This window comes from Myxine glutinosa, chromosome 2, assembly GCF_964187855.1.
Source record: "Myxine glutinosa chromosome 2, kmMyxGlut1.1, whole genome shotgun sequence".
Classification (NCBI taxonomy): domain Eukaryota; kingdom Metazoa; phylum Chordata; class Myxini; order Myxiniformes; family Myxinidae; genus Myxine; species Myxine glutinosa.
In genome coordinates, this window is record NC_136262.1 from 252232052 (window position 1) to 252246369 (window position 14318).

General features: G+C 39.1%; 1 protein-coding gene across 1 annotated transcript in view; it reads right to left on the reverse strand.

The window, feature by feature from the left end:
* The window catches only part of LOC137420669 (uncharacterized), a 100253-nt gene that overhangs the window by 84146 nt on the left and 1789 nt on the right, over positions 1-14318 (reverse strand). The window contains exon 2 of the mRNA XM_078772429.1: positions 12157-12240. The gene's annotated coding sequence lies outside the window, so the exon portion shown is untranslated. The remainder of the gene's footprint in view (positions 1-12156; positions 12241-14318) is intronic.

Below are 14318 nucleotides of genomic sequence, written 5' to 3' on the forward strand. Positions count from 1 at the left end.
AATGGTGAAGAATCACTTTAAAATGAAAAATTTCTCACATCCGGATCCAGATCTTCACCAAAATCGAATCAATGCTTCCTTATCACACACCCAACCTGTCCACCAAATCTCGTCCGAATCTGTCCACAAACAGACAGACAGACAGACAGACGTGAAAACATAACCTCTATCCACCTTCGATGGTGGAGGTAACAACAGCAACAGTTGGGGACAATGACCCATGAACATGTTTTCTACACACATTATTCAAAACATCATATAACTTGTACATGACTTTCCAAAGCCAATAGTCGAAAATGTACAATTATATTTAATTGATATGGGCCTCATTGTGAGACTAATGGTGGATATGGTGATTATGGAATGTTTTCTGATTCAACATGGCATAAAACTATTGTTCCTTATTGGTTTCAGAATTTTTTTCTTTTTTTGGATAGAGTCAAGGCTCATAGAAGAGCTAGAATATAACGGAACAGGACACAATGGAACAAATGCAACAGCAAAGACAGGGACAGGACACCAACAGCAGAATTGAAGGCCAAAGTAGAGAGAAATTTGGACAGATAATGGGTGTGGGGAGGAATGAGGGGTAGGGGAGGACACATGGGATGGACAAGATGGTCACAGAAGCAAAAGGATGACAGTCAAGCCACATAGTATTATTTGAAACCAAACAGGGGCTCGAACTTAGGACCCTAAGATCTTAAGCCAGCCACCTTAACCAATACAGACCAAATCTTCCGAAAAGATGCGAAAACGACATTTATAGAACAAATCTTGCGAAAAGATGCTAAAACGACATTTATAGACAAAAGCTTCCAAAAAGATGCCAAAACGACATTTATAGACAAAAGCTTCCAAAAAGATGCCAAAACGACATTTATAGACCAATTCTTCCAAAAAGATGCCAAAACGACATTTATAGACAAAAGCTTCCAAAAAGATGCTAAAACGACATTTATAGACAAAATCTTGCAAAAAGATGCTGAAACGACATTTATAGACAAAAGCTTCCAAAAAGATGCCAAAACGACATTTATAGAACAAATCTGGCAAAAAGATGCTAAAATGAAATTTCTAGACAAAATCTCGCAAAAAAAAAAAGAAGCTAAAATGACATTTATAGACCAAACCTTCCAAAAAAGATGTTAAAACGACATTTATAGACAATATCTTGCAAGAAGATGCTAAAACGACATTTATAGACAATATCTTGCAAGAAGATGCTAAAACGACATTTATAGACAAAAGCTTCCAAAAAGATGCTAAAACGACATTTATAGACAAAATCTTGCAAGAAGATGCTAAAACGACATTTATAGACAAAAGCTTCCAAAAAGATGCCAAAACGACATTTATAGACCAAATCTTCCAAAAAGATGCTAAAACGACATTTATAGACCAAATCTTCCAAAAAGATGTTAAAACGACATTTATAGACAATATCTTGCAAGAAGATGCTAAAACGACATTTATAGACAATATCTTGCAAGAAGATGCTAAAACGACATTTATAGACAATATCTTGCAAGAAGATGCTAAAACGACATTTATAGACAATATCTTGCAAGAAGATGCTAAAACGACATTTATAGACAATATCTTGCAAAAAGATGCGAAAACGACATTTATAGAATAAATCTTGCAAAAAGATGCGAAAACGACATTTATAGAATAAATCTTGCGAAAAGATGCTAAAACGACATTTACAGACAAAAGCTTCCAAAAAGATGCCAAAACGACATTTATAGACCAAATCTTCCAAAAAGATGCTAAAACGACATTTATAGACAAAAGCTTCCAAAAAGATGCCAAAACGACATTTATAGACCAATTCTTCCAAAAAGATGCCAAAACGACATTTATAGACAAAAGCTTCCAAAAAGATGCTAAAACGACATTTATAGACAAAATCTTGCAAAAAGATGCTGAAACGACATTTATAGACAAAAGCTTCCAAAAAGATGCCAAAACGACATTTATAGAACAAATCTGGCAAAAAGATGCTAAAATGAAATTTCTAGACAAAATCTCGCAAAAAAAAAAAGAAGCTAAAATGACATTTATAGACCAAACCTTCCAAAAAAGATGTTAAAACGACATTTATAGACAATATCTTGCAAGAAGATGCTAAAACGACATTTATAGACAATATCTTGCAAGAAGATGCTAAAACGACATTTATAGACAAAAGCTTCCAAAAAGATGCTAAAACGACATTTATAGACAAAATCTTGCAAGAAGATGCTAAAACGACATTTATAGACAAAAGCTTCCAAAAAGATGCCAAAACGACATTTATAGACCAAATCTTCCAAAAAGATGCTAAAACGACATTTATAGACCAAATCTTCCAAAAAGATGTTAAAACGACATTTATAGACAATATCTTGCAAGAAGATGCTAAAACGACATTTATAGACAATATCTTGCAAGAAGATGCTAAAACGACATTTATAGACAATATCTTGCAAGAAGATGCTAAAACGACATTTATAGACAATATCTTGCAAGAAGATGCTAAAACGACATTTATAGACAATATCTTGCAAAAAGATGCGAAAACGACATTTATAGAATAAATCTTGCAAAAAGATGCGAAAACGACATTTATAGAATAAATCTTGCGAAAAGATGCTAAAACGACATTTACAGACAAAAGCTTCCAAAAAGATGCCAAAACGACATTTATAGACCAAATCTTCCAAAAAGATGCTAAAACGACATTTATAGACAAAAGCTTCCAAAAAGATGCCAAAACGACATTTATAGACCAACTCTTCCAAAAAGATGCTAAAACGACATTTATAGACCAAATCTTGCGAAAAGATGCTAAAACGACATTTATAGACCAAATCTTGCGAAAAGATGCTAAAACGACATTTATAGACAAAAGCTTCCAAAAAGATGCCAAAACGACATTTATAGACCAACTCTTCCAAAAAGATGCTAAAACGACATTTATAGACAAAAGCTTCCAAAAAGATGCTAAAACGACATCGACCAAATCTTCCAAAAAGATACTGAAACGACATTTATAGACCAAATCTTCCGAAAAGATGCTAAAACGACAGACCAAATCTTCCAAAAATGATGCTAAAACGACATTTATAAACCAAATCTTCAAAAAGATGCTAAAACGACATTTATAGACAAAAGCTTCCAAAAAGATGCCAAAACGACATTTATAGACCAATTCTTCCAAAAAGATGCTAAAACGACATTTATAGACAAAAGCTTCCAAAAAGATGCCAAAATGACATTTATAGACAAATTCTTCCAAAAAGATGCTAAAACGACATTTAGACCAAAGCTTCCAAAAAAGATGTTAAAACGACATTTATAGACAATATCTTGCAAGAAGATGCTAAAACGACATTTGTAGACAAAATCTTCCAAAAAGATGCTAAAACGACATTTATAGACCAAACCTTCCAAAAAAGATGTTAAAACGACATTTAGAGACCAAATCTTGCAAAAAGATGCTAAAACGACATTTGTAGACAAAATCTTGCAAAAAGATGCCAAAACGACATTTAGAGACAAAATCTTCCAAAAAGATGCTAAAACGACATTTGTAGACAAAATCTTGCAAAAAGATGCCAAAACGACATTTATAGACAAAATCTTCCAAAAAGATGGTGAAACGAAATTTATAGACCAAATCTTGCAAAAAGATGCCAAAACGACATTTATAGACCAAATCTTCCAAAAAGATGCTAAAACGACATTTATTGACAAAAGCTTCCAAAAAGATGCCAAAACGACATTTATAGACCAACTCTTGGAGATCTCGCGAGATCTTGGAGACGGCGGCAGGGATTTTCGAAGCTCCACACGGTCTCCACGTTTTTCGAAGTTAAGTCTGTTCACAATTGTATTTTGTCGAAACTGTATTTATCTTTCGGTGTGTGAAGTTATTGTGTGCAACTTTGGTTGTTTCTCGGTGTTTATCTTTCATAAATTGATCGTCTGTTTGCCGTGTCGTGTCTTGAGGCCTTGTACAGTGTGCACTGTACAACCTTGAGGCTTTGTTTTTCTCAGCGGTCCGTCCTTTGTGATCCAATAACTTTCGTTCTCTGTATTCCCAGGCTTTTCACCCATAGCCTACTTCCTTGTGTAAATCTCAACTAAAAAAAAACAAAAAAAAACAAAAAAAAAAACAAACAAACATTTCCTTCTCTGTTCTCATTCGTTTATTCATTCTTATTCGTTCGTTCGTTCTTCGACCACGTGTTTCTCCCCCATTTCCCCAGATAGTTTTCACTCATTAACCTTCAATGTTTACACTTTCCCCTCAAGTTATGTATTCCGTCATATTTTATAACACCTTTTTCTTCTTCTTCTTTAAAAGGCTGCTTTCGACTTGCTCACCAAATCAATTCATCCCAAAAAAAATATCCATCTCCTATAGTGCCTTTTTTCTACATTCCCTAAACTCTCCTGCACTCCATCCTCCATCCAGCGTCCTTAAACGTATTTTTAACTCGAAGGTCACAAGAAACTCATTTTGCAATAAATGTTCGTTTCCCATAAATCGTACACTTTCAAAAATCCAATCTCACCCCTCCCCTCCAAATCTTCCCCATAACCCCTCCCCTCCAAATCTTCCCCATCACCCCTCCCCTCCAAATCTTCCCCATCACCCATCCCTTTCAAATCTCCCCCCTTGCCTCCTCCCTCCTAAACTACCCCCTCACCCCTCCCCGCCAAGACGCCCCCTCGCCCCTCCCCTCCCAGACTCCTGCCTCACCCCTCCCCTCCAAATCTCCCCCATATCCCATCCCTTTCAAATCCCTCCCCTTGTCCCTTCCCTCCCAAACTCCCCCCTCACCCCTCCCCTTCAAATCTCCCCATCCTCATTGCTTCTCAATTTCCCCACTCTCACTCCCCCTCCTCACAGCGTCCTCTCCGCTTCTTCCCCCTTCAAACTCTCACCTCCATCTCCCCCAACCTTCTGCCTCGCTCTTCCCCCTCCTCAAATAACACCTCATTGTGGCTCACCCAATCACCATCAAACCTTTTGTCCGCCCCATCCTTCCCTTTCTCCGAGCTATTCTGAAATCTCTGACACACCTTCAACAGCTCTCCCTACCTCTTCCACCTCTTCCACATCTTACCCCACCCCTCCTCCCCCCTGTTCTGTATCTGATGCTCCCCCTTCCTCTTCATTAACGGTATGGACCTCAAACATCCGGGGCCTTCGTTCAAACTTAACTGATCTCTCCATACAGGTTGCTTCTGTCAAACCAGACGTGATCTGCTTAACAGAAACTTTCCTCCTTTATGATGTCTCTGATTCCATAGTATCTCTCCCGGGCTACTCCCTCCTCCGGTATGATAGACCTGAGCCTCGTCCTGGAGGCGGGGTTGCTATCTTTATCAAAAACTCTCTTCCTCACTCGCCCTGCTCTGCACTCTCTCCACCTCACCCCCAGGAATACCTCTGGCTACGGCTTCCCCTTCGCTCCCACCTCTTGTTCATATGTGTGTTGTACCGTCCACCAAACAGTGATGACTCCATCTACATCTCGCTGTCTGATGATATGGACCAACTTCTATCTACTCATCCCAACTCTCTCTTCCTCATATGTGGTGATTTCAACTGTCATCATGCCAGTTGGCTGGGTGTGGGTACCTCTCTAACCAGCCATGGCTCCTCAGCAAAGGACTTCTGCGACTCACTGGGACTGACACAATCTGTTAATTTCCCGACCCGGATCTCAGTCAACGGAACATCTTCTCTTCTGGACTTGGTTATGACTAACTTCCCTGAAAATGTCTGCTGCTCTTCTTCTGCTCCGATCGGATCATCTGATCATGTCCTTGTTAAAGTGGACATCTCTCTGACCATCCTCAGGGAGCCTGCTCAGCGTCGACGAGTCTGGCATTTCACTCAGGCCAACTGGCACGGTCTTCAAGCAGCCATCAATCATCTGGACTGGTCTCCCATCTCTACCACCTCTGACATCAACTCATCCTGGGAATTCTTCCAAAGTAAATTGCTCTCTCTCATGCACAGATTTATCCCATCTCGTCTTCAGTTGTCATACCCTTCCTCCCGTCCATGGTACACGGAATCTTGTGGTGAGGCTGTTGCCCAGAAACAACTTGCCTTCGTCTCCTGGAAAGCAAATCCAACGGAAGGAAATCTCATTTCCTTTCACAAAGCCCGAAACAAGTGTGTGTCCACCCTCAGGAGAGCCAGGAAACAATATCTCTCCGTTCTCAAGACCGAACTCTCTTATCTGTCTCCCTCTTCCAAATCCTGGTGGCGTCTGGTCAAATCCGTTTCTGGTGTTTGTTTCCCCTCCATCCCCTCCCTTACCTCAAACGGCTACACAGCTGACTCCGCACGTGAAAAAGCTGAATGCCTCAACTCTGTGTTTGCCTCTAAATCTTGTGTCCCAAACCCATCCCTCTCTGTACCCACCATACCCAGTCGTACCCTGCTGCTCCTGGACTCCGTGTCCTTTCCTCCTGACAAGGTGGAAAAGTTTCTGTCAACCCTCGACTCTGATTCTGCAACTGGACCCGACGGCATCAGCCCACGGGTCCTAAAATCCTGCTCTGCTGCTCTATCTCACCCTCTCTCTGTTCTCTTCACCCTCTCTTTTGCTCAAGGTCAACTGCCATCTGCTTGGAAATCAGCCAACATCACCGCTTTGCACAAAAAAGGTGCAAAAACAGATCCTAGCAACTACAGACCAATCAGCCTTCTCCCAATTATCAGCAAAGTCATGGAATCCATCATTGCTTCGGATATGAAATCTTTCCTCTTCTCCAATGGCTTGATCTCTGATCATCAATTTGGTTTCAGACCAGGTCACTCTACTCTGGACATGCTGCTTCTGCTGTCTCAACAATGGATGGAGGTCCTCAATGCCAAACAGGAAATTAGAGCTGTCTCCCTCGACATATCACGTGCCTTCGACACGGTCTGGCACCCCGCTCTGCTCACCAAACTCTCCTCCTTTGGTATCCATGGAAATCTCCACGCATGGCTGGCGGACTTCCTCTCTAGTCGTCGTCAACGTGTGGCCCTGAATGGGTTTCTCTCATCTCCTCTTCCTGTTCAGGCTGGAGTTCCCCAAGGCAGTGTTCTGGGCCCCGTGCTTTTTCTGGTCTTCATCAATGATCTCTCTGACTCTCTCGAAAATCCTCTCTATCTCTTTGCTGATGACTCCACTCTCTGCCGCTCCATTCCTCTTCCCTCAGATCGGCAGTTTGCTGCCTCCTCACTCTCTGAAGACCTGGACAAAATCACAGACTGGTCAAACAAGTGGAACATGTCTTTCAATCCTGACAAATCTCACACTCTTACTATGTCTCTCCGAAAAGATCGACTGGACAACCCTCCCATCTACTTTCTCAACAATCCTCTCCAAGAAGTTCTGTCGCTCAAGATTTTGGGTCTCACTATCTGCCATGATCTTTCTTGGGAAAATCACATTTCCAAGCTGGCCTCCAAAGCCAGTCGCCGACTGGGCATCCTCCGTCGTGCCAAGTCCTTCCTCGGCACACCTGAGCTCCTCACCACATACAAGGCTTTCATCCGCAGCTCAATGGAATGCTGTTCTCCCCTATGGGCCGGTGCTCCTGCCTCACACCTAGCTCGGCTTCACGCTGTTGAAACCAAAGCTTTCAGAATTATTGGAATCTCCCGCGATGAAGCTATCTCTGAGGGCCTTTCACTCACTCACCGCAGGCAGGTAGGTGGTCTTTCTGTCTTCTACCGACTCCTCTCCGGCCTTGCACCCCCAGCTCTCTCTGTGCTCTGTCCCCCAAATATTCCTACAGGTCGCACAAGATCTGCCAGCAACCCTCTGATGGTTAAACTGCCGAAATCTCGGCTCTCTGCTCACCTTCACTCTTTCATTCCTCTTTTCTCCCGCCTCTGGAACAAACTCCCTCACTCCCTTCAATCCCACTCCTCCCTCCAGGTCTTTAAAACAGCTGTTCACCACCATCTCTTATCTTCCCCCATCCAAAACCTTGATCTTTTCTATCCCCGCTAATTCACCCCAGATCCACCTTGTTTGAAATTCCAACCTCTTTCCTGGAAGTCCTGGCAGTGTCCATATGTTTTATACCTCTCCCACCGCCCCCTTCCCATGCCCCCCCCCCCCCCAAAGCCCTCGCCCTCTCTCAGATCTCTCGATGTCTCCATGTCTCTCGGTCCCTGCTCTCAAATGTTGTGTTTGTGTCCTTCCCCCTCTCTCCCCATCTTGTCTACCGCTCCCGATGTTATATGTTTCATGTGTCGGTTTGTCTTTCTGTGATTAATGTTCGCTCTTTCACGAGCCTCGATCTTGTAAACAAAAAAAAAAAAAAAAAAAAAAAAAAAAAAAACTCTTCCAAAAAGATGCTAAAACGACATTTATAGACCAAATCTTGCGAAAAGATGCTAAAACGACATTTGTCGACAAAAGCTTCCAAAAAGATGCCAAAACGACATTTATAGACCAACTCTTCCAAAAAGATGCTAAAACGACATTTATAGACAAAAGCTTCCAAAAAGATGCTAAAACGACATCGACCAAATCTTCCAAAAAGATACTGAAACGACATTTATAGACCAAATCTTCCGAAAAGATGCTAAAACGACAGACCAAATCTTCCAAAAATGATGCTAAAACGACATTTATAAACCAAATCTTCAAAAAGATGCTAAAACGACATTTATAGACAAAAGCTTCCAAAAAGATGCCAAAACTACATTTATAGACCAATTCTTCCAAAAAGATGCTAAAACGACATTTATAGACAAAAGCTTCCAAAAAGATGCCAAAACGACATTTAGAGACAAAATCTTCCAAAAAGATGCTAAAACGACATTTATAGACCAAACCTTCCAAAAAAGATGTTAAAACGACATTTATAGACAATATCTTGCAAGAAGATGCTAAAACGACATTTATAGACAATATCTTGCAAAAAGATGCGAAAACGACATTTATAGAATAAATCTTGCGAAAAGATGCTAAAACGACATTTATAGACAAAAGCTTCCAAAAAGATGCCAAAACGACATTTATAGACCAAACCTTCCAAAAAAGATGTTAAAACGACATTTATAGACAATATCTTGCAAGAAGATGCTAAAACGACATTTATAGACAATATCTTGCAAGAAGATGCTAAAACGACATTTGTAGACAAAATCTTCCAAAAAGATGCTAAAACGACATTTATAGACCAAATCTTGCAAAAAGATGCTAAAACGACATTTGTAGACAAAATCTTGCAAAAAGATGCCAAAACGACATTTATAGACAAAATCTTCCAAAAAGATGCTAAAACGACATTTGTAGACAAAATCTTGCAAAAAGATGCCAAAACGACATTTATAGACAAAATCTTCCAAAAAGATGCTGAAACGAAATTTATAGACCAAATCTTGCAAAAAGATGCCAAAACGACATTTATAGACCAACTCTTCCAAAAAGATGCTAAAACGACATTTATAGACCAAATCTTGCGAAAAGATGCTAAAACGACATTTATAGACAAAAGCTTCCAAAAAGATGCCAAAACGACATTTATAGACCAAACCTTCCAAAAAAGATGTTAAAACGACATTTATAGACAATATCTTGCAAGAAGATGCTAAAACGACATTTATAGACAATATCTTGCAAGAAGATGCTAAAACGACATTTATAGACCAAACCTTCCAAAAAAGATGTTAAAACGACATTTAGAGACCAAATCTTGCAAAAAGATGCTAAAACGACATTTGTAGACAAAATCTTGCAAAAAGATGCCAAAACGACATTTATAGACAAAATCTTCCAAAAAGATGCTAAAACGACATTTGTAGACAAAATCTTGCAAAAAGATGCCAAAACGACATTTATAGACAAAATCTTCCAAAAAGATGCTGAAACGAAATTTATAGACCAAATCTTGCAAAAAGATGCCAAAACGACATTTATAGACCAAATCTTCCAAAAAGATGCTAAAACGACATTTATTGACAAAAGCTTCCAAAAAGATGCCAAAACGACATTTATAGACCAACTCTTCCAAAAAGATGCTAAAACGACATTTATAGACCAAATCTTGCGAAAAGATGCTAAAACGACATTTATAGACAAAAGCTTCCAAAAAGATGCCAAAACGACATTTATAGACCAACTCTTCCAAAAAGATGCTAAAACGACATTTATAGACAAAAGCTTCCAAAAAGATGCTAAAACGACATCGACCAAATCTTCCAAAAAGATACTGAAACGACATTTATAGACCAAATCTTCCGAAAAGATGCTAAAACGACAGACCAAATCTTCCAAAAATGATGCTAAAACGACATTTATAAACCAAATCTTCAAAAAGATGCTAAAACGACATTTATAGACAAAAGCTTCCAAAAAGATGCCAAAACGACATTTATAGACCAATTCTTCCAAAAAGATGCTAAAACGACATTTATAGACAAAAGCTTCCAAAAAGATGCCAAAACGACATTTATAGACAAAATCTTCCAAAAAGATGCTAAAACGACATTTATAGACCAAACCTTCCAAAAAAGATGTTAAAACGACATTTATAGACAATATCTTGCAAAAAGATGCGAAAACGACATTTATAGAATAAATCTTGCGAAAAGATGCTAAAACGACATTTATAGACAAAATCTTGCAAAAAGATGCCAAAACGACATTTATAGACAAAATCTTCCAAAAAGATGCTGAAACGAAATTTATAAACCAAATCTTGCAAAAAGATGCCAAAACGACATTTATAGACAAACTCTTCCAAAAAAGATGCATTCATAGACTATCTTGCAAAAAGATGCTAAAACAACATTTATAGACAAACGCTTCCAAAACGATGCTGAAACGAAACTTAGACAAAATCCTCCAAAAAAAATGCTAAGCCGACATTTATGGACCAAATCTTGCAAAAATATGCTGAAACGAAATTTATAGACAAAATCCTCCAAAAAAAAAGCTAAAACGACATTTATAGACCAAATCTTGCAAAGAGATGCTAAAACGACAGACCAAATCTTCCAAAAATGATTACAAAACGACATTTATAGACAATATCTTGCAAGAAGATGCTAAAACGACATTTATAGACAAAATCTTCCAAAAAGATGCTGAAACGACATTTATAGACGAAATCTTCCAAAAAGATGTTAAAACGACATTTATAGACAAACGCTTCCAAAACGATGCTGAAACGAAACTTAGACAAAATCCTCCAAAAAAAATGCTAAGCCGACATTTATGGACCAAATCTTGCAAAAATATGCTGAAACGAAATTTATAGACAAAATCCTCCAAAAAAAAGCTAAAACGACATTTATAGACCAAATCTTGCAAAGAGATGCTAAAACGACAGACCAAATCTTCCAAAAATGATTACAAAACGACATTTATAGACAATATCTTGCAAGAAGATGCTAAAACGACATTTATAGACAAAATCTTCCAAAAAGATGCTAAAACGACATTTATAGACAAACGCTTCCAAAACGATGCTGAAACGAAACTTAGATAAAATCCTCCAAAAAAAATGCTAAGCCGACATTTATGGACCAAATCTTGCAAAAATATGCTGAAACGAAATTTATAGACAAAATCCTCCAAAAAAAAGCTAAAACGACATTTATAGACCAAATCTTGCAAAGAGATGCTAAAACGACAGACCAAATCTTCCAAAAATGATGACAAAACGACATTTATAGACAATATCTTGCAAGAAGATGCTAAAACGACATTTATAGACTAAATCTTCCAAAAAGATGCTGAAACGACATTTATAGACGAAATCTTCCAAAAAGATGCTAAAACGACATTGACCAAATCTTCCAAAAATATGCTGAAACGATATTTATAGACCAAATCTTCCAAATATGATGACAAAACGACATTTATAGACCAAACTTCCAAAAAGATGCTAAAACGACATTTATAGACCAATTCTTCCAAAAAGATGTTAAAATGACATTTATAGACCAAATCTTCCAAAAAAAACAAAAGTTAAAACGACAATTTATAAACCAAACCATCCAAGTGAGCCCAGGTGGTCATTCTCAAAGTATCAGCAAATACATGACATGTTAAAGAAATTTTTTTTTTTAAACATCCAGAAACCTACTCTTGTGAAGCTCCTCTATTCTATTCATCCAAGTTCATTGCTCACCTCTACTCCATTGTTCCACTCTTCTGCTTGCAGGGTCTCCTTCCTCAGTCTGTTCAATCCCACTCTTCTCTCCAACGCTTCAACCTGGAAGTACACCATCTCGCCTCATGCTCCGTCTCCTAACCGTGATCTTTTCTACCCTCATTAATTAATCCTCCCCCAAACCTTCCCCTTTACTTTGCCTGTCGCTGTAGACATTTGCTTCCTCCTCCTCCTCCTACTCATTTATTCCCTACTCGCATTATGTCCCGCTGCTCGGCTCCAAGTGTTACTCTTTATAGCCCGTGTCATCCCATTCTTCTGCCGACTCGTATCAAGCATCAAAACTACGCATGATGTACATTCTTCAAAGCATATAGAGCCGTTCATTTTGCTAATAATATGGAGTAGCACTTCAACATTCATAACACAAGATGCCAAAAAGACATTTATAGTAGTCTCTCCATTGTAGTCTCTCCCGATCCCATGACATCTCAGATGAGCTATCCCACCAAGTTCAGTCTAGTCTACAAACAAATCCTGAAATAAAATTCAACGTTATTTCTCAATTTTGTGAAGTTGCGATTTGGAAATAATTATTTATTTATTATTTTTTTACCAAAACGAGTGATTGGGAAGAGTGGAGTCGTTTAACCCCAGTCGTGTAGTGGGGTGCAAAGGGGGTATGTTGGGTGAAAAGATCAATGAAATATGGTATCATCATAAGCTTACAACACACAAATCATACGAGGACTCGAACTATCTTACTGTTGTGACATCTATGTAAGCAAGCCTTAGAAACTATCAAAATGCAAATAGTGCGTCCTTACCCAAGCCTCGAGATGAAACGAGGATTATCGATCGTAACACGTGCTCTTTGAACAACTTGGCGTGTAGGGCAAACAGTCTGGGCCCTGTACTCTGGAAGATGATTAACTTTGCTCACCGGAAGGGTAAAGTCTAACAAAAGTGTAACAAACAACCTGGTGTATGGATATTAAATTATGCGTCTTCCGAGGTCACTCAACGGGTTGTGTTGATGTGGGAATTGCAGGTTCAAATGTTGACCCCAAAACATTCTGGATCATTTTCAGCAGCATCTGCTCTCCTTTTAAGGCGGTGATGGAGTATCACTTGAAGACGCACCTGAACACTACGGCTCACATTTTCAGGGATAACCTGTGTAGGTGAGGGAAGTGCCCATCACAATTAGTGGACAAGAGTCGAGTGAAGATCGGATCAAGTGGGGAAGGCAGGTTATCGCACACCGAGCCATCTACATCAGGGGTTCTTTACCTTTTTTGAGTCATGGACCCCTTTGAGAATCCGGTGAAAGCTACGGACCCCTCCCCAGAGAAATGCACAAAAGCACATGAACACAACATTTTGCACGCAATGAATACATTTTATTGCATAGGAAAATTAGTTCCTTCACATACCGTCATAATCAGAATAAAAAAAACAATCTTTACAAAGAATATATATCACTTTTTGGCAAGGTCTGCATCATTAATTAGTTCATGAGTTATCAAACAGAGTGACCACTATATTCCTCATGGGTGTGTCTGTCTGTCCGCAGCATAACTACCCGATGATATCATCCGATCTTGATGAAACTTGGGTGGGAGGTTGATATCATGATCTAGTTGTGTCCTGCCTAGAGTGGGCGTATTGCGCCCATTGTGGGCGGAGCCACGCCCGAAAAAAGATGTCTTTTTAGGGGGTAATCGATTTCAAGCTACATCTTCTCCGAGGGGTTTGGTGGAATCTGACAGGGGTTTCGATATTTGGTTAGGCCAATGTCACGTGTCTAGCCCCACGGAGCTCGATTTTCCATTTTCGCCCCAAGGTCAAGGTCACAAGGTCACAAAATTTAGAAAAGTCGATTTTTGATGGTTTTATTACATTGTTCGCTTCCTGATAGGTTGAAATGTCGTACATGATCTTATATTATCACATACATCATGAAATACAAGTTTTTCACCAAATTTCAGAATCTTCGACCTTTGAAGGTCACAAAGGTCAAATTTTCAAAGTTGTCGGAATCGAACCGAATTTTCGGTATTGTGTAGCTAACTAGTCTCATAACAGATTATACATTCCTATTTATATATTTTCAATGTCGGTTTTGACCTTTGTCATTGAATACCGCTCGCTTGTGAACCATCGTCATCTCCTGACTT